Source organism: Palaemon carinicauda, chromosome 1 (genome assembly GCF_036898095.1).
Source record: "Palaemon carinicauda isolate YSFRI2023 chromosome 1, ASM3689809v2, whole genome shotgun sequence".
In the NCBI taxonomy this organism is placed as follows: Eukaryota; Metazoa; Arthropoda; class Malacostraca; order Decapoda; family Palaemonidae; genus Palaemon; species Palaemon carinicauda.
Genome location: NC_090725.1, coordinates 256,066,007 through 256,085,760, shown reverse-complemented (window position 1 = coordinate 256,085,760; position 19,754 = coordinate 256,066,007). Strand labels below are relative to the sequence as shown.

Genomic DNA, 19,754 nt, shown 5'->3' with positions numbered 1-19,754 from the left:
ACCAAAGAAGTTTCACAATATATCAAACAAACTTTGGAAGTCAAAAATTTTTTTATACAGGATATACTGTTTTGTTTAGGCGATAACCAATGATAATGAGCTTTCTAGAAATTTATTGCTCTACACGTTGTGACCACAATCATAGTACTGTGGAGTGAGCAGCGAAGAACATGCAACCTGATTGTTGTAGTAGTTGTAAATAAGTTATGAGTCTAATAATGTATTTGTTTTCCATTTCTTTTTTGATAAACAATTAATTGCTAATGCTGTGACAATTTATCTCTCTCTCTCTCTACCTCTCTACTACTACTACTACTACTACTACTACTACTACTACTACTACTACTACTACTACTACAAATGTTAATTTGTATTGAATAACAGAATGTACTGATAGATAAAATTGCCAGAATATTAATTGATTTTCTTTTTCAGAGGTTAAACATATTTGTCAAGATGATTATATTCTTCCTGGACCGTGGATAAAGAGCCCATCTCTAGGTCACAAGACTCGTGAGGTAATATGCTGCAGTAATTACAGGTAAGTGGTTGACTGTACAAGATTTATGTTTTTAGTGTGAGAACATTAAAAGTCGAACATTGTTGTTTTTAGGAAATTGAAGTATCATTCAACATTTAAATATGTTTTAAACTAAGTTCCATCATGTTTGGTGAAATTCATCCTGATAGTCCCAATGTACATTATAACAACAAGGGCAGCCGTTTCTAGTTCACTACAGGGCAAATGCCTTAGACATTTCCTTAGTCATGCCTAGAGTTTGGCAATTTTCATCACCACGCTGGCCTCTGTGGATTGGTGATGGGAGTCGTAATCTGATTACTTACAGCAAACCAACCTAGTATGGGTGGCCCTCATTTATATAGCTTTGCTGGTCATGGAGTTACACAAACCCTTTCACCACGTTAGGTATATCCACTCAGAAAGGGAATGTACTTTAGGCTATTACATTTTAGCATCTTATAATTCCCATCTATATCCTTTGCAGTGTCCATAAACTAAGTGCGGGCTTTATCCCTGTAGCCTGTGCTCTTTATACTAATAGGTTACATTCATTTGCTTGTAGTATATAAAATGCTATCCCAACTTCATCTAGGCTTTTGTCTCTTTTCTCACGTTTTCACAGTCCCTTCCAATAGATACCTCCCAAGATATCCTTATGGCCATTTGCTTACGTTGAAACTTCATCCAAGCTTTTATCACTCTTTTTACAGCCCTCCATAAGAACCACTTGGCTACTTACATTCATTAACTTCATCCAGATTTTTGTCACTTTTTTGCACTTTCCCACTACCTTTTCAATAAGTAATTTTCACAACATGCTCGTGGCCACATTCTTATGTTGATTAATTTCATCCAGGCTTTTGTAACTTTCTCACTTTCTCATAACAATATTGATAATTAATTCACAAAATACCCACTTGGTCACTTTCTTATATTTATTAAATTAATCAAATTCATCCAAGTTTTTGTAAAAAAAAAAAAATTTAATAGCCCCCTCGATAAGTACATCCAACAACATCCACATGGCCACTTACGTTGATTAACTTCATCCAAACTTTTGCCATTTTAGTAAAGTCATAACTGCCCTCTCAACAGGTACCTTCCACGACATCCATATGGCCACTTATATTAATTTTCGATCTTGTCTCCATTCCACTTTTGCACTTTTTAAACAATACAGCTAGCTCTTCCTTTTAATAAACTTTTCACACTGGATCCATTAGGTCTCCCTTTCTGTATCACAATATATCTTCAAACATTATTTTGATCATTACCATATGAACCATAACTGATCCTTGATAGACACCAAAATTTATCTCTAAAGTTTGTAATGGACCTACCACAGTCTGAGGTCTTTGATCATGACTTACGGTAAAGTAGAATCCCTTCCATAATTATTCTTTTCAAGTAACCTCAGCCTTTATAACGTCCTTCACACCTTAGGACTTAGTTACATACTTTCTCTAGCTTTTAACTATGTGGTATAACATTCTCTCTCTCTCTCTCTCTCTCTCTCTCTCTCTCTCTCTCTCTCTCTCTCTCTCTCTCTCTCTCTCTCTCTCTCTCTCTCTCTCTCTCTTTACTACAGTAGCTTATTACAAAGGATGCTTTTATGGTTGAAACCTCTTGCAAGAAGTAAAACTGATGATTGTGAATTTTAACAGATTTTCTATATCTTCTTATCAATATTCTTACACCCTGCCCAAGCAATCCTGCTTTTCTTATAGTTCCTTTTTTACCTTTCTCTGTTTTATAAACTTCCTTATGAGGTTTCCAACGTTTTGATATGCTTATATATCCCTAGTTCAGTACAGTATACAGGTTCTATTGGATGGTCCTGGTGTTTCTCTAATATAAATGTTTTCGAGGTCCCTTTAAAATATGTAATGTTCTCAAAATACTTCTGTACTATACTAGTATCCTACGGTTATTTTCATCAAATGGTTTCAATATGAAGCCCTACTTCAATTATTATAGTGTCTTTGTTTTTTTCTTTTCAACTTTTCTCCATTTTTGATCTTCCATCAACAATTCTGCTATCCAAAATCTTATTTCTCTTCCTTCTGCTCTGTTGAGATTTTTTGTTTCATTCCTTTCAATTTCATTTGCCACCTTTTTAAGAGTCTCCAGCTTATTCTTCTGATACACAAAATCTTTCCATTTCTGTGCCTGATCTATGACAGAGCTGGAAATCTCTCTTCCTCTCTCTTATTGCCATAATGGTACATTGTGCATCTGTTGAAACCATGATTGCCGACGCTCTTTCTTTTGTAGCAGGCTATGTTCTGTTGTGATTTGCCAAGTGATTTTTTTTTTTTTATTGATTCTGTGTGTACTTCTCTTCATAGTGAAATAAATGTGTTTCAAATTTTCTATTACTACTATTGCGGCATTGAGATCTCCCATAACTGGCATACCACTGATTGTTGACTTAGGTAACTACGTAACCTCGTACTGACAGTGGACTTCTCGCTGTTAATCGTACTGTAGAAATACTGAAGTCCGTTCCACTGTCCAGTTTCCCCCTAGTAGGATGTGGTTTATATCGGTCTTCTTCTTTACTTCCATTCCGCATCTCATTTTTTCCTCTTGCTTGCCAACTTTTTATCTTTTACTTATGGGGCAACAAGAGGAGTGTCCTTCAGTTGCACCACAGCAGTGAGTAGCCTTCTTGGTCTCAGCCTTGTGCCATACGGCTCAAATATACAAAAGTTTTTCTTTTCCTCCTGAATTTGGTGAATATACTGAGGTCACAGACATCACCTCTCTCTAAGCTGTTTTAGCCTTCGCTATTCTTTTATTTATTGTTTCCCGAAATTAATTTTTTTTCTAAGACTGAGTCTTTTACTCTAATTTCATCCCAATTGATTTTATATTAAATTTTGATCATTGGAAGTTTTATATTCCAGTGAGACTATCTGCTAATTAGATTTTGAGTATTGGATTCACCCCCCACAACTTTCCAACAGTATCAGTATAAGCCACTTCTTTAGCCACTTTTCCCTTTGCTTTCTTTTGACCCTTGATAGAATTTAATGCTTATATTGAATACCCACCCACCATATCCCAGCAATTGTCATCAGTTCAAATCCTGATTTATTTCACAGTAACATTAATACCTCAATTACTTATCCAGGTAACCTCTTTCTTTCTTTACAGCCAATTCATTGGTTCCTTCTCAAAACCACCTGATTATGCTACTGCCACGGCATTTACCAATTTCTATAAGGATGAAGGTTTGTTTATTAACGCTTTTTTAAACCAATCCTTGAAAAAAAGGTTAAGTTGAAGCTTTCAATGAAAATGGGCAGTACTTTGATTATCTTTAGAAAAAAGATTGCATTGATATATTCCAAGGAAAAAAGTAGTGAAAACATTTCATGATTTGAAAGTTTCTCTGAATGAAATAGAGCTGAAAATGTCTTTTGAGAAAGTAATCAGTCAGATTAAATCCTCAGTGAAAAATGTCCTTCTCATTGTAGCTAGTCACTGCATCCTGTTAGCCCTTTCCACCCTCTTGCTTCTTGCATATCCTGGGCTCGTAATCCGTACTCCTCATGACATTTTCTGTGTCACTTTTCATCTCCATGGTTATGACCTTTCTCTTTGCAGAATATGACCAAAGCTCTTAGAGTCTTTAGTTGAGCCTTCAATATTCTACTATTTTGACTGTCTATAATAAAATACTTTCTGATCCTGTCTCTTCTCTCGTCACTCTGCACATCCATTTCAACATTCATATTTCTTCTACTTCAATTTTTTTTTATCTTGGGCCTTATAAATCATTAACGTGTCAGTCCTGCTGGTCGAATTCCACTTTTATAAGATAATCCTTTAACAACTTTTGCGCTTAATCCCTAGTCGCCTATGATTCCTGATGACATCCTCCAATTCATCTAAGCACTTTATATTCTATGCCTGATTCTTAGTCCATAAATCTTATTTGTTAATTTGATCCTAGATACTTGAAGATCCAACCTTCTTGATGTCATCCAAGCCCAGTTCCAATGTATTTTGTCTTCCTTCTACCCTCCATAGAAATTTCCTTTCATGCTTATTTAATGCCTCCATCTTCAAGTGCTTGACTCCACATTTCTAGCTTGAATTTTCCCTAACAATTTTAGGGAGAAAGAATGCCCTACACGGTACCTCTTCTCTTGTGTCTGATGCGATATCCATCAAAAGGTCAAAACTGCAGGGACTAAAAGCTAATCCTTAGTGTACACAACCTCTCCCCTTAACATTTTCTGCTCTTCCAACAGAGCTTCTTGTTTGTGAGGTTACCGCTATATACTTCATCTTGTACTGCTCTAACATACTTTTCCGAAACAGCCTTAGCTCTCATTTATTACCACACTTCTTGCCTTAGTACCTGGTCATTTACTTTTTCCACATCAAATAATATCGAGTGTAGTCCTTTCGGGTTTATTCTAATAAGGAGCCGAAGTCTAACGTCAAACTACCATATTGTGGTTCACAACAACCACCTCAGGAGCTCACAGACCTAGGAACTTGCCAGTATTCTAACAGCCACCCTTTAACTTGACTTTTCCAGTTATTATCCCATTAGAATAAGAAAAGAACAGTATGTGATCTGAATTGTAGTGCTTTTATAACACGCTTTGTGTATTTTTTTTTTTTTTGTCATCAGAAAAATAGTAAATCTACTGAATTATGCTGAAAGCCACCATCCCGCACGAGGGTCCTTCTGAACAATATTTACGCTTGAACTAGTTCGGCTCTTGTCATGGTAACTGACGTCATGACTTTGGCTCCCTATTATCCAATGGGTCTCTTAATGCAAGAAAAACCTATGTTGATCCTTACTTATTGGAATTTACTTCCTTGTTTCTTCCGTAATTATTTTCATAAAACTTTATCTTATAGAATATCAATTTTGACCATTGTTGATTAGAGCAGTCTTATATCAATTCATATACAAATACACACCCTCATCCTTTAATTGGAATATGCTTTCGATGAAGAAATTACAAAACATAATAAGCAGAGGACCAAGACTCATAAAAGGTGTCCCACCTAGAGAAAGGATCACCCCTATACTAATCAATTTACACTGGCTGCTGATTAAAGCGGGGATTGAATTTGAAATATGTACAATAAACCCACCAAGTTATCAGAACCGGTCGTCCAAAATACTTAAGAGAGTTGCTACATATTGCGCAGCCAACAAATCGTGTCAACACGAGAATAGTTACAGATGGCTTCAAACTGTTGGAACCTAGATATATGTCTACTTAAGGCTCCAGAGCCTTTAAATATGCGGGCCCGGGACTATATAATAAGCTACCACGAAACATTCGAATGATTGAAGACATTAAGGCTTCCAAGAGGAAACTGGAGACTTTATTATTTAAACAATCCTACAACAGTGACGATTTAACAGTAAGTGAACAATACGTGATCTGAAATGATAAATACTCTGATCGAACAAGGTAAAGAGTGGGGTTCTCCTGCTGTATGGGACTGGAAAAGCAGCCATCAAAGTAAGTAAGTAAAGAAGGTGGATTTGGCTATAAAAGCTTCAGTGAGGTGACAGTAGTTAATGCTAGGTGGCAAAGAAGCCCTACTTACCCGACATGATACTGAGCTTTTGATTTGTTTTCGGCTTCTGGTAATACAGACATATGACTGGCTCTCTTAACTGTCTGTTTTAATATTTTAGATAATTGTTTAGTTTATGCAGTTTCCCAATAACTGTAACCGAATAACAGTTTTCAGTGTAGCCTGCTTATTCTGCATTCTTGTTCCTGTTTAAACAGATTTTCCTTTGTCGCACTCATCCCTCTTTTTGGTGGCCTGGTGATGACAAAGGCAACGTAATCCTAGTTAGGTTAAAGTAGCTAAACAAATAAATCCTTTGTGTCAATATGCTCTGTCAGAGGTAGAAGTTTGGAGGAAGTTCTGTCAATGACTGTTAAGCTGAAGGGTGCTGCTCTTCTTTCCTTGAGTATTTTCCCATTCCTGGTAAGGAACTAAGGATGTTTACCTAGTTATTCTGTATCTTCTTATGATCTCTTCCCCGTGGGAACGTTGTAATTCTATGGAAGGACCCTTCAAGTAACACTGCAAGTTCCTTCTCTTTTGCCTTTCTGTTGTTACTTACTACAGTCGGACGGGATGACTGACCTTCTTTGGACTAGAAATTCCCAAGTAGAGCGATCAATTGGAGTTGCCATTGTAACGTCAACTGTTTCTCAACTTGTTCGAGAGTGCTACACCAGGAATCCTCTCGATTCGCTTCAACAAGGATAGAGATAAGAGGATAAACTTCTTGCACAAGTAACCTTGTGTGCTCCCACAATTGCGCTACTATACAAGGACCCTCAACTGTTAACGGGCTCCCTTGTTCTTGTATGTGCCGATGCTCTCCTGTTTCCCCGTTCCTCTCCTATGTGCCTGTTGCTCTCCTATGCACACATAGGAGAGGAACACTTCACTGTGTGCACTTCTTTAGGAGTACACTGTCACTTATCTATGGTTGCCCGCTCACACTTATTCATGCGCAGCTCCATGGGCGCATGCACCGCTAGTGGTCTGTTATGTATGGAAGATCAGAAAAATTATGCTCTTGCAGAAAGCAAGACAGAAAGGATCACAAAATTTAGTGACTTCTTGCAACTCCTATGATTAGGAACATACCGGTAAAGACGTCTAGTAACACGCTGATAATATTCCAGATCTGCTTGCTAATATCATCCCTGATCTACCAAAACTTGCCTCTTCCTAGAAAACACAGAGGTGACATAAGGGCTGCCAATAAGGTTTACGGATCCTACAGTTAACTCTTACGAATTGAATGGTTGATGGGGATCTGGAGACCAGTCATCAGTCTCCCTGCTTTGTTCCTCAGACCCCATTCAGGACAGACATGAATAGTAGTGTGCAGTCCATCATAAGAATGAAGACAGCTCGATTCCCTTAGAACTGATGGACACATACCTTCTCCATTCTCTTTATCCTACTGGAGACTTTCACTACTGTATTTTGTGGAATATCAGTTCAAAGATTGCTACTCCGTTATTGCTACTGCACTCCAAATGTTCTTGCAATTGTTCATGCTAGTGTCTTATGAGCACTGAGTCAGCACTTGTCTATTGAAGTATCTTAGCAATTGACTCTTTCTTCTTTCCTACAAGGGAATCTCTTCACTGTCAGCAGGTTAAGATATATCAGAGGAAGTTCTGTAGGACTCTCAGGTAAAGCTCTCTGGCCTACTGGAGACGTTCTCTACTGTACAGTGTTTCGGGGAAAAGTAGTTACCAGTTCAAAGCTCGATACTCCGGTCTTGCTACTACACTCCAAGTGTTCGTGCAATTGTTCATGCTAGTGTCTTAGGAGCACTTAGTCAGCACTCGTCTATTGAAGTGTCTCCACAACTGACCCTTTCTACTCTCCTACAGGGGAATCTCTTCACTGTCAGCAGGTTAGATATATCAGAGGAAGTTCTATAGGACTCTCAGATAAAGGTGGAGTATCTGGAAATACCTTGATATAACAGCTAAGGGGGATTTCTCCCCCGTAAATGATCACAGCAAAGTGTTAGCTCTACTATTCTTAAATTGCCATCGTGATTGACAAGGGCAACATCTTCTGGAACTTCCCTCCTGCCCGGTAACCTCCACAACCATTGCTCCAATAGCTCCTGAAGCTTTACTAGTTAACAACCAGCATTTCCATTGTCTTTAGGAGTGGTGACATCAGGAATACAGGACGAATTTTGTAGTTAGATCTCCTCTCCTCTAAGAATCTATTGTTCACAGTCATAATGGTGGGGGTATGAAGTACCCACCTGAGTTTCCTAACATCTAGGACAGGTGATGGGATTTATGGAAGAAATGCACCTGCATTTAAACTAACTGGGTATTCTTGCAATTTTACAACCTTGCAAACTTTCTAAAGAGTTTGATAGAGCACTTTGTAGTGTTGATGATCAACGATGGTTCCATTTGTGGCCAAAGTTACAAAGAGGCCCCATTTACAAACCCATTGCAAGCAGATGCACTCTTGGAAGTAAAAGATGTGATAGAGCTGTGAAAGATTTTCAGGAAAGAGTACTGTTTGAGAAAACATACTTTATCAACGGAATCACAGTGAAGGGATTTTGTTATTCCTACATTATTTTGTAGCAGAAAGGCTTATGCTCTCATCATGCATTAGAACAAGAAACTTCCTGAATTCTGTTGGGAAAGTTTGAATACGCCTTCCAACATCTTGAATCCTAGATGCTCAAGTTTAGTCTTGCCGCCCATCTTTTCTCAGTTTCGCTGATTCTTAAGGATAGAAGATCTGCACGGCCTTGGTTCAGGAGCTCTAAGCTAGGACCTTCAATCCAGCTGAATATAACTTCCATCTTTCTTCATCTCTTTCCTGAAAAGGCCACTAGCAGGAACCAGAATGACTTGCTTCTCTGTTCTGACATAGGGACACTATGACGTTTCATTCAGTTTGGAGGAAGTAAGATAAGAGATCCGTTTATTGATGGGATTGTGAAAAATTCGACACATGCTCCTACAACGGGAACAGAGGGCTTTCGGATTTGGTCATACATAGTCAAAACAATGGAACTGCTCTAATTCTCTGGAAGAACCTGTCAGAGGCATTTTTCACAAAGTAATATTATCAGCAGACAACCTTCGTTGTCTTTTATATATGAGAGTACCCACAGGTTCCTGGTGGATACCTTTACCATTGAACCAGCTCAAGATAATGCAGCAATCCTAGCTCCTTCACTGAACAAGAAATATCTCGGCTAAGATCACAGTGATAGCTTAAGTTTAGAGTGAGAGGTAAGATTGACTGGCCTTTTATCTCTTCTTTTTTCCCTTTCCTTAGGGCACAGCATTCACTTCTTTATTTTCTGGACTGGACGATAGATGTAGATGAGCAACATACATTTTCTTTAACAGTGGGGATGAGGAACAAAATTAAATATATATATATATATATCTATGTTCTCTTATGACCATACATTTAGATATATCTTCCACATGGATATAGGTTATTTATTAACCGTCTTCCAGTCTATGGTAGTGACCTAGCTTAAGACCTACTGTACCTCATTTTCATATCCAGGTCGTAAAGAGGTTGACAGGTCCCACCATTGTGCCTATATTGGACAAAAATGCTTTAAATTTCCTGGGAAAGTAAGCAAGCCTTAGAGACTTCTCCCTCCTAAGGATAAGTCTCCAATTAAAGACTTGGGTTTGAATTCGTGTAGAAATAAATCACATTTTAAAAGTTATTTGTATTTTGCCTAATTATGCAAACATGAGTCCTTTAAGTTATACTTCCCACCTCAACCACGCCACAAGTCCTAGGCTGGAGGTCAAAGTGAGAACTCAGTAGACTGATGGATGGGCATGGCTTTGTCACCACAAGGTAGTAACTACCAACACCTTGTTCAAGTATTTACATCTGAAACCCCCTTTGAGGAAATTAATATCCTATTAAAGGACTCAGGTAAAGTTAGAAAGAAAACAAGTTACTTAAGAATTTCTAATATTGCTACGATTTGTCGGTTTTTCCAACTGTCCTGTATTCGTTCTTGGCAATAAATTTCCCAAAATGCATTTTGAGCAAAGCGAAAAATCTATCTTCGGGTGAGATAGCCATGTCGTCCTGATGGAAGGTTCCTATAGGTAGCTTTCTAAGGGATATTTTGCTACAGTGATATTCCCAGAGAATTAACCTTTAGGTCTCCAGAATTCTTACTCCTGGCGCGAATATCCTTAAAATTTCTCTTAAGGATATCACATATATCAGGGGACGTATATCTTGATAAGACACACAGCAATCTTCACTCCAAATAGCGTTTTCGCTTCAAGGGGGAAGAGTGGCAAAATAGAATGGGAGCCGTTATCAAGGTTACTCTTCCTCCCATACTGCTATTGAGTATCTCGATGGCGCTGTATCCAAGATGGCGCTCATTCCTTGTAGCATTGAGCATGGTTCTACAGATATAGTAATTTCGAGAGGGATCCTGCCAAGGCCTTTTCCATAGAAAAGGAGGGCGGGTCCATCAAGACGACATGGCTATCTCACAAAAATAGATAATTTTTTGCTTCGCTCAAAATCCGTTCTTTGGGCTCAAGCCACGTCGTCCTGATGGAAGTTTACCAGAGAATTACTAGAAAGTACTGTATCTGTGGATTTTTATAGGTGCCTTAACCTTGGGACAATTTTTTCTATGGTCATCTGGACCATTGAGACAAATGACGTTACCGTTATCCGTCATTACCACTAATCATAGACGATGTTAGTGCTTCCTACCCCTGCAGGGGAGAGTCATACTAGACAGTAGGTAAGGGGTCTCAAAGTTTGCATATATTGTATGAACAAACATAAGTATCCACTAGATATACAAAAGGTCTCACAGTTTGTATATATTGTCGGAACAACTAAGTGTCAACTATATCCATTGTTTGTAAGCATACAATAATATGAGGTTTACTTAAATAAATAAGTAAGAGAACTCTGGCATATTTAATGTGCTAATTGCAGGGTGAAATAGGATGCAATTATACTCTAATAGACATTTATTTCGAATAAATGACCAAATGGAATAACAAGTGTAACGAGTGTAACGTGTTAAGGGAATTATACGTACAACGTATACAGAGAATATTTTTCTCCCTGAAAGAGAAGAAATGATGAGTGCCACTCTGAAATTGAAAATTTTAATAAATTTTCCCAATAATTTCTGTAAATGTTGTATACTATCAACACTGTGTGCTATGTACACACGGCACAAGTGTTATCTGTATAATTCCACACCTGAGATTTTCAACTGTCTTAGTGTCACCATGGTGGCACTCACTTAAAAGGTATCACACTGGAAGTGTCAGCATCTTTTCACCCTAATTGATAGTCCCAATCAATTAACTGTTCATCGCAGCACTAGATGACAGGTTTTAATACACTACCTGCCGCCACCACATAATGCTTCAGTCCGTGGACTTGCTTTGCGTAGTGTTTGTAGAACACTCTGGAGGATTTCCATCCAGTATATGAGCGAAGACGCTCAAAGTCTATATACTGAAAAAAGTTCAGTGATGAAGTGATTTTTCTCGGATCATGACCTGCGGGTGTGCTGTCAGGATCCGCTCTGCGAATGAAATAGGTAAGTTTCGCCCTCAATTGTTTTAGGGACAAGTTTGATCCTGAAGTTTCTCCTTTGAAGAGCTGTCCTCCCCTGAAGTCTGAAGTTCTACGAAGATAGACCTTTAGACACTCTACTGGACATAGAGAGACATCTTCCTTCAGAGGGCAGATTCTTCAGGGATCCCATCTCTTATTGGGTAGCTCGTTCTTGGCGAGAAAGGCTGGATCAGGAAAGAGATTCAGTTCTCCCAGTTCTGTGAACTGAATGTGGCCCTCATTTCTTGATAGGGCTACTATTTCATTAACTCTAGCCCCTGAGGCTATAGCAAACAGGAAAATAACCTCCTGGGTTAGATCCTTGAGAGACCAATCTTCACTGTTCACAGATGAAGCATAATGTAGGACCTTGTCCAAAGACCATGAAATGGCTTTGGAGGAGCTGTAGGCCTAAGTCTAGCGCATGCCTTCGGGATCTTGTTAAAGATTTCGTTCTTCAGGTCCAATTGAAAGGCATATAAAAGAGGTCTAGTCAGCGCTAACTTACACGTAGTTATCGTGTTGGCTGCCAGACCTTGTTTATGAAGGTGGATAAAGAAGGACAGACAGAAGTCTATTGAAATTTCGTTCGGTCCTTTTGCTTTAACAAAAACAACCCACATTTTCCAAAACTATTCATATTGTCTTCTAGTTGACTTAGACTTGTATTCTTTTAAGAAGTCGATACTGCCTTTTGAGATCCCCAGGTTTTGAGTTCTCTGTGATGAAGCGAAGACAGTTGACTTCTGAACCCGTTGAGATAGTGCTGGGTTCGGTACAAGGACCAGCCTCAGCCTCAGTTCCATCATTAGAGGGAACCAGTTGCTGTTGTACTAGAGCTGCTGTTCTCTGGAAGGATCTCAGCTTGTTGAGGACCTTCAGCAGGAGATTGGATGGAAGGAACAGGAAATTTCGGGTCCATTTGTTCCAAACTAGGGGCATGGCGTCCGTTATCTCTTCTAGAGGGTCCTCGTATGGGGCTACATATCGAGGTAGTTTCTTGATGTCGCTTGTCGCGAAGAGGTCGATCTGCAGTTCTGGGACTTGTTCCAAGATGGAAGAGAATGAGTCTACGTCTGTGGACCATTCTAACTCTATCGGCTTAAGCCTGAATAGAGCATCCGCTGTCACATTGTGGACCCTTTGTAAGTGAACTGCTGATAGGTGCCATCTCTCTAGACAAAGGATGGCTAATATCACATGGATTATATGGGACTATCTCGAGCCTTGTCGGTTCAGACATCTCACTATCACTTCGCTGTCCAAGATCAGCCCGATGAGGACTGATCTGCGATGGGAGAGTTTTCCCAACGTCAAGAGGACTGCCATGGCTTCCAAAACGTTGATGAGAAAGGCCTTGAACAGAGATGACCAAGTCCCTTGGACTTTCCTTTGATGGGAGTGAACTCCCCATTCTTCCATCGAGGCATCCATGTGGATGGTCATCGACGGCAGAGGTGGTTGCAAGGGCACAGTCTTCATTAGGCTCTCGGCCTTCGACCATGGGTTGAGAAGTGATCGAAGTAAGGCTGGTATCAGTCATTTGAGATCTCTTCGAGCATTTTATGCGTATCTTCTCCAGACTCCTGACGCATCTTTCAGCTGTGCTCTTAGCATTGGGTCAGTTACTGCTGCGAACTGGAGAGAGCCCAGTACTCTTTCCTGTTGGTGTCTTGAAATCCTGTCTTGCGATCTCCCTCCTCTTCCCTGAGGGAATGGAGAGATGATGTGACCTCAGGTTCCAATGGTTTTCCAGCCATTGAAACCTTTGAGCTGGAGAAAGTCGAGACTTCTTGAAGTTGATTTTGCATCCCAGATGTTCCGGGAACTGGGTTACTTCTTTGGATGCTTGCAGACAAACCGTTTCGGATGCTGCCTGCACCAGCCGGTCGTCCAGGTACTCTGTTACCTGAACAGCTTCTAGGCGTAGTTGTTGCATGACTGCGTCTGCAAGTTTCATGAAGATACTTGGGACTATATTTAGTCTGAAGGGTATGGCTCTTAGAACATACTTTATCTTCTGTAACTTGAATCCTGGGGAGGAGGGGAGGGGGCAACTGACTAGAAGGTGCCAATAGGCATCTGTTAGGACTATCGAGACTGTGAACGCCCCTTTTTGTAACAGGGTCCTTATGTGTTGAAGGATCAACATCCTGAACTTGCCGTTTTTTATAAACTTGAGTGGCGACAAGTCCTTCTTATGAACACAAAACAGCCTTCCCTGGAATTCGATGGACTTTGTTTTACTTATAACTTGCATGCTCAAGAGCTATAGGGTATATTTTTCTAATACGGGGTTGTAGTGTTGGAAGAATTGAGGAAATGATGGTGGAGACTTGTTCCGTTTCCATCCTAGTCCAATCTTGATTAGGCCGTGGGCCTAAGGATCAAGGGTCCAACGATCCTGAAATTGTTGGAACCTCCCTCCTACTGGAAACATCTCCTTGCTTCGATTAAACGGAGGGTTTACCTCCTCGACTGACTGCTTGGGGCACGGTGGTCATAGTAACTGTGGGATGTTGTTGAGCAGGCTGAGAGGAGAGTCCAGACTTCTTTGTCTTCTTTTTAGGTTGGGGACCCACATCCAGGGAAGACTTCATCTTTGAAGAGATGCCCCACTTCTGGAGAAGATTCCTATTCTCCGTAATGGCTTTCTCGACTACCTCTTTGACTACTTCGTTCGGAAAGAGGTCTTTACCCCATATGTTAGAAGATATCAGCTTTTTGGGTTCATGTTTCACTGTTGCAGCAGCGAACATGAACTCTCTACAGGCTCTCCTAGCCTACATGAAAGCATACAGGTCCTTTACTAGGGTGGCCATATGCATTTTGGCCAGGACCATGAGCATATCTGGGGTACTTCATTGGCCTGCACACATCTCTATGCAGTTTTGTAGGGATGAAGAGGATGCAAGTCTCTCCTTCATCTCTTGTTCCTTGCACAAGAGAAAGTCAGAAAGTTTAGAGAGGTTCTCCCTAAACTTTCGTCCAACGATGGACTTCATTCCATTCTTTCTCCTGCATGGGCAAGGCTAATGACAGAGGCCTGCACTCCTCTAGTGCAGGGCATGGTTTGCCTGCCTCCACTGCCTTGGCAACAGATTTAAATGCCTTCAACGTAAAGGGGAAGGCTATTGAAGCAGGAGCAAGAAAGGTAGGGTGTTTCTTGCTCAAGGCGGACACTTTCGACACCGAATAGCCCGCCTTTCTCAGGCTACTTGACAAGAGAGCCTGTGCCTTATTGTGGTCGAAAACCATGACCTCCTTCGGTTCAGTCTCCTCTTTTGGCATTGGTTCATGCTTCAGTCGAATGAAGCAATCAGGGTAAGCGTTAAAGCTTGGCCAAAACTGGTCGTCTAAGGGGACAGCTCCCATCTTGAGATGTAGAGTTTGCTGTTCAAAATCGGCATAAACTCCGCATAACTCCAGGGATTGGTTTTGGAGCAGGTCGGGAGGTCTTGGCCTCTGGGTTTCTTGTATGACCATTGGGAGGCGATATGTGGAGCTTCACGGAGCTCTCTCTTGAATTTCGCTTCTCTTGCTTCGCCTCATTTGCGAATGTTCTCCATTAAATCCGTAATATTGTCCAGTGCCTGGCTCATGTTGTCCAATGGAGGGGTAGAAGGTGAAGACATCGAGGGTAACGGCTCCGGTGCCGGCATAGACGGAAGGAACTCCGACTCGACATCATCATCATCTTCCAGAGGTAGAGTAGACTCCTCCTCGGGATGATCCTTTAATAGATAATTTCCAGTGTCCATAGACACTTCCAACATCCTTACCTCCTGGTGGATGTCCATACTTTGCAACGCCTCCCTGACATCCGTTTCGATGGCCATCTGGATGCAGGGAGGTGTGAGTCGTGCTTGGAGCACAACCATTTCACTACCCGCTTTTGGGAACAGTAAGCTACACATCCTATCGTTAGGTAGGTATGGTCCCGGAGAGTTCTTCTGGAACCTTCTTACCCACTTGCGCAGCTTTTCACGTGCCGAATCCCTCGACTCCGTTGACTTGGGGTCGTCGAAACCTTCGTTCACAAAGGTCCGACAGATATTGCAGACTTGGGGGTCCCAATATTGCAGGGATTCGGTAATGATGGTGCAGGGGGCATGAGACCTGCACGCTTTGTGACCGTAGGAGTTCCTACTTCTATGGTTGCAGAAGATCACATAGCATTTCATCTGGGGTTCCTCCTGTAAAGAAAGGAAAATAAAATGAATATACAATTGTTTATTTCACATGATAAACAGATATGCAATTATTCATATTTTAATCATTATAGGTTAGGATAGTAAGCTAGAAATAAATAGGGAAAGACACATACTTGTGTATCCCTCCCAGCCAATTGCTGTGACCTCCCCCCAATATTAAATATATAGAGTTTCCTTTATCAGGGCAACTCAAAGAGAAAGGTTCTAACCTCTAGGGATAGAAAAAGTGTACACTGCCACTGACCCTTCTAATTATCTAATATTGTGGGGTAAGTATTAACTGATTTTCAATCAGAGTATTGAAGGAATTCTATTCTTTCAATATAGGATTGGTCTCAGCAAAAGACTGTACAAGGGTACACAAGGTATGTTGGAAATTAACTACTGTATAATAAATACTTTAGTTTTCTGTTTGCAGTATATACTATATTGCAAATATACTGGCTACTGTATAATGATATATTGTAGTTCAGTCGGCGTGTTGCCAGCATGGCTAGCACCTGGCGGCACAGTCCAGCCGGCAACATAGAAATTAGAAAATACACATACTTGTGTATCCCTCCCAGCCAATTGCTGTGACCTCCCTTTCCAATATTAAGACTATAGAGTTTCCTGATCAGGGAAAACTCAAAAGAGGAGGGTTTTAACCTCTACGGATAGAAAAGTGTACTAAACTATTTAGTATTGTAGGGTAAGTTGTAAACTGTCCTTGCACAACAAAATACTGTGCAAGGACACCCAAGATATGTTAGAAAATAACTACTGTATAATATATACAATAGTTTTCTATCTGCAGTATATACTATACTGCAAATATACTGGCTACTGTATAATCATATACTGTAGTTCAGCCGGCATGTTGCCAACAGGGCTAGTCCCTGGTGACACTGGCCCAGCCGACATGCTGCCGGCTGGGGTAGTACCTGGCGGCACTAGCTGACAGAGAGAGAAAAAGCATGGAGTGAAGGGCTGCCTTATTGAAATGTATGTTTGCACTAAATAAGGGTGTAAGTATATAATCTTACTGTCTTCCTCCAGAAAGAGGGTTCAAATGGAAAGGGAGAATGTATCATTCAGGCTTCCATCCAGCTGCAGGATGCGTTGCCGGCATTGCTGGTTTCAGGACTGTGGATGGTAGTCCAAGGGAGGATTGAAGAACCTTCAGCAGCAGAAGGGTCTCCCACCGGCAGCCGTCATAGCCGGCACAACCTTCCCGGATCCTTGTGTCCATAAGGGAAAGACTGAGTGACTAAACAGCTGCTTATGTAGGAGCCCGGCCGGCCCCGCACCCACCCGGCAAGCGGTGAGATTGCAGGACAATGGCCACAGGATTGCGATGGCTAAATCATCACTAAAGGACAGAGAGGGGAAGGGAAAGGGTCCTGTATCTAGTGTACAAGACGGCGGCAGGATTGCCGCCACTTCCACACAAGAGTGAAACAATGTTTCAGTATCGGCGTCATCCTAGGCGGCAGAAGAATAACTATTCTTCAGCCTAGGGTCTGCTAAATCTATCAAGTGTAGAAGAAGGCGGCAGAATTGCCGCCGCCTCCACACTAGAGAGAAACAATGTTTCAGTATCGGCGACATCCTAGGCGGCAGAAGAATACTATTCTTCAGCCTAGGGTCTGCCGACACAGGACTAGTCTTTAAGACCGCAGGGGAGAAGGTGGCGGCATCATACTACCACTTCAGTTGCGGCCTAGGGAGGCTTAGCCTCCTATGCCGGCAGCTGTAAGCCAGCAGGGGAGTGACTACTCACCCTGCTGCTCTGCCACCGGCAGAAAGACTGAATACTCTGAGGTTCTGTCGAAAACCAAAGCCAGGATCTCGCCGGCAGAGGTGGGAGACAGAAAACCCTAGCCTAGGCAAGCCTGAGTGAACTACCTGTACTCTATGGCAAGAGGCACTCAGAGGGAAGGAGGGATTACCCTTAAATCTCCTCAGGAGACAAGTATCGAGTTATATAATTCTAGGAGATGTACTATTTCCTGTTGAATCAATAAAACGATACACGAGGGTAACCGGGGATGATGTCTGAAAGTATACTACAGCGCCTAGGCTAGGTAGCCTAGCGCAAGACGAGATCCCGGTTACCTAAATCGCCGAAACTCTAACGTATACGATCGACAAAAGGAAGAGGAAATTATGCATAAAATATATATCTCCACTAGTATAATTGTGCCTAAATAGCTTTCATAATTTATTAATGCTATTACAACCGGGAAGTCGTTCTGCTAACTAAATAACACATGCATAATGAACGACAGCACCCATGGCGCCGCCGGTGACAGGCCTAGCTCCTTAACACAATAAATTACTCTAATTTCACTGTGAAGCAGGAGCTAAAAATTATACACTGTAAAGAATAAATACTCAACTTTCCAGAAGCAAAAGAAGCTGGAGAATGCATAATAAATCCTCCCAAAAGCGATCAAAAACGTTAGATTAACAAGGGACACCACTGTACGAAATTGCTACAAAAATAGGAATGAGTGCCATCTTGGATACAGCGCCATCTAGATACTCAATAGTAGTATGGGAGGAAGTTTAACCTTGATAACGGCCCCCTTTTTATTTTGCCACTTTTCCCCCTAGAAGCGAAAACGCTATCCGGGGTGAAGATTGCTGTGTGTCTTATCAATACGTCCCTTGATATATGCGATATCTTTAAGAGAAATTTTAAGGATATTCGCGCCAGGAGTTAGAATTCTGGAGACCTGAAGGTTAATTCTCTGGGAATATCACTGTAGACTAATATCCCTTAGAAAGCTACCTATAGGAACATTCCATCAGGACGACATGGTTTGAGCCCAAAAATATTTCCATATTTTGACCGATCTTGGTTTTGACTAGGATACCATCAGTTCATGCTGTCTTTCCCAGTATTTTCTTAAGTGCTTTCTTAACTTCATATCTACCTACATCTGTAACTATTCCTTATTGCATGTGGCCACATTCTATTTATTCTAGATATCTCTTCAGTCAATAAGTTTTCATAAATTATTCCATCCATATTATCCTTAGACATTCCACCTTTACCAAAATTTCCTATCCTATACTTCAATGTATTTCATGCGTGAAAGGTCCATAGTCTCTTTTATTTCTAGATTTTGCCATGGGTATTATTGTTTGCTCTGAAAGTTTCTAGTTTCTTTTACAGCTCATTCATTACACTTGTATTTGCCCTTGCTACAGCTCTTCTTGCTTTTTTCTTTGCAATTTCTTAAGACAATTTATTCTTTTTGATTCTATTCCAGTCCTAAGCTATCCATTGTTCGTGTATCATTTTAATCTTTTTTATGTGCATCATCATTCGATCACCGACTCCTTATTTGGTGGTCCTCTAACGAATGTCTTTCAATAACTACTTTCTGGTTAATAGGATTATCATGCAATTTTCTACCCACGAGGTATTTGTTCTCTTAACATAATACAACTTGACCTTCTAACCTCTAACACTGTCTTTGGCTTGCTGTTTTCCCTCTTTTTCGACTCGTCTTATATAAAAGTCAGGCACCAATAAGCAATGTTATGTATTAAAAATTTTCTCCTCATTTGTCAAGCAATTTTTCACTTGGAATGCTCATTCATTACAGAAAGTATTGTGAGTATAGCGTGTTAAATTTCACTGCAAAATATACTATTAGCTCTAGTTCTTCTTTTCTTCTGTATCGTTCATGAAGTCTGCCGATATTTTCAGAATTACATCCAATATGTCCGTTCAAATCACATCAAGTGACTATACTTTCTTCCAATACTTTTGGCGTCATAGTTTAATCCATATCTCTTTTATTCATTCGAAACATGTCAAGCATAGCTCAATTTTGATCATTGCAAATTTCTTTTACCCTGTTTCC

The 19,754-nt window shown here is 40.6% G+C and overlaps 1 long non-coding RNA gene across 1 annotated transcript in view; it reads left to right on the top strand.

Annotated features, from left to right (window-relative positions):
* The first annotated feature begins 428 nt into the window (after nucleotides 1-428).
* LOC137644518 (uncharacterized) overlaps nucleotides 429-19,754 on the top strand; it is a 45,362-nt gene continuing 26,036 nt past the window's right edge. Inside the window, exons 1-2 of the long non-coding RNA XR_011045162.1 lie at nucleotides 429-541; nucleotides 3,683-3,759. This is a non-coding gene — a long non-coding RNA (uncharacterized lncRNA). The remainder of the gene's footprint in view (nucleotides 542-3,682; nucleotides 3,760-19,754) is intronic.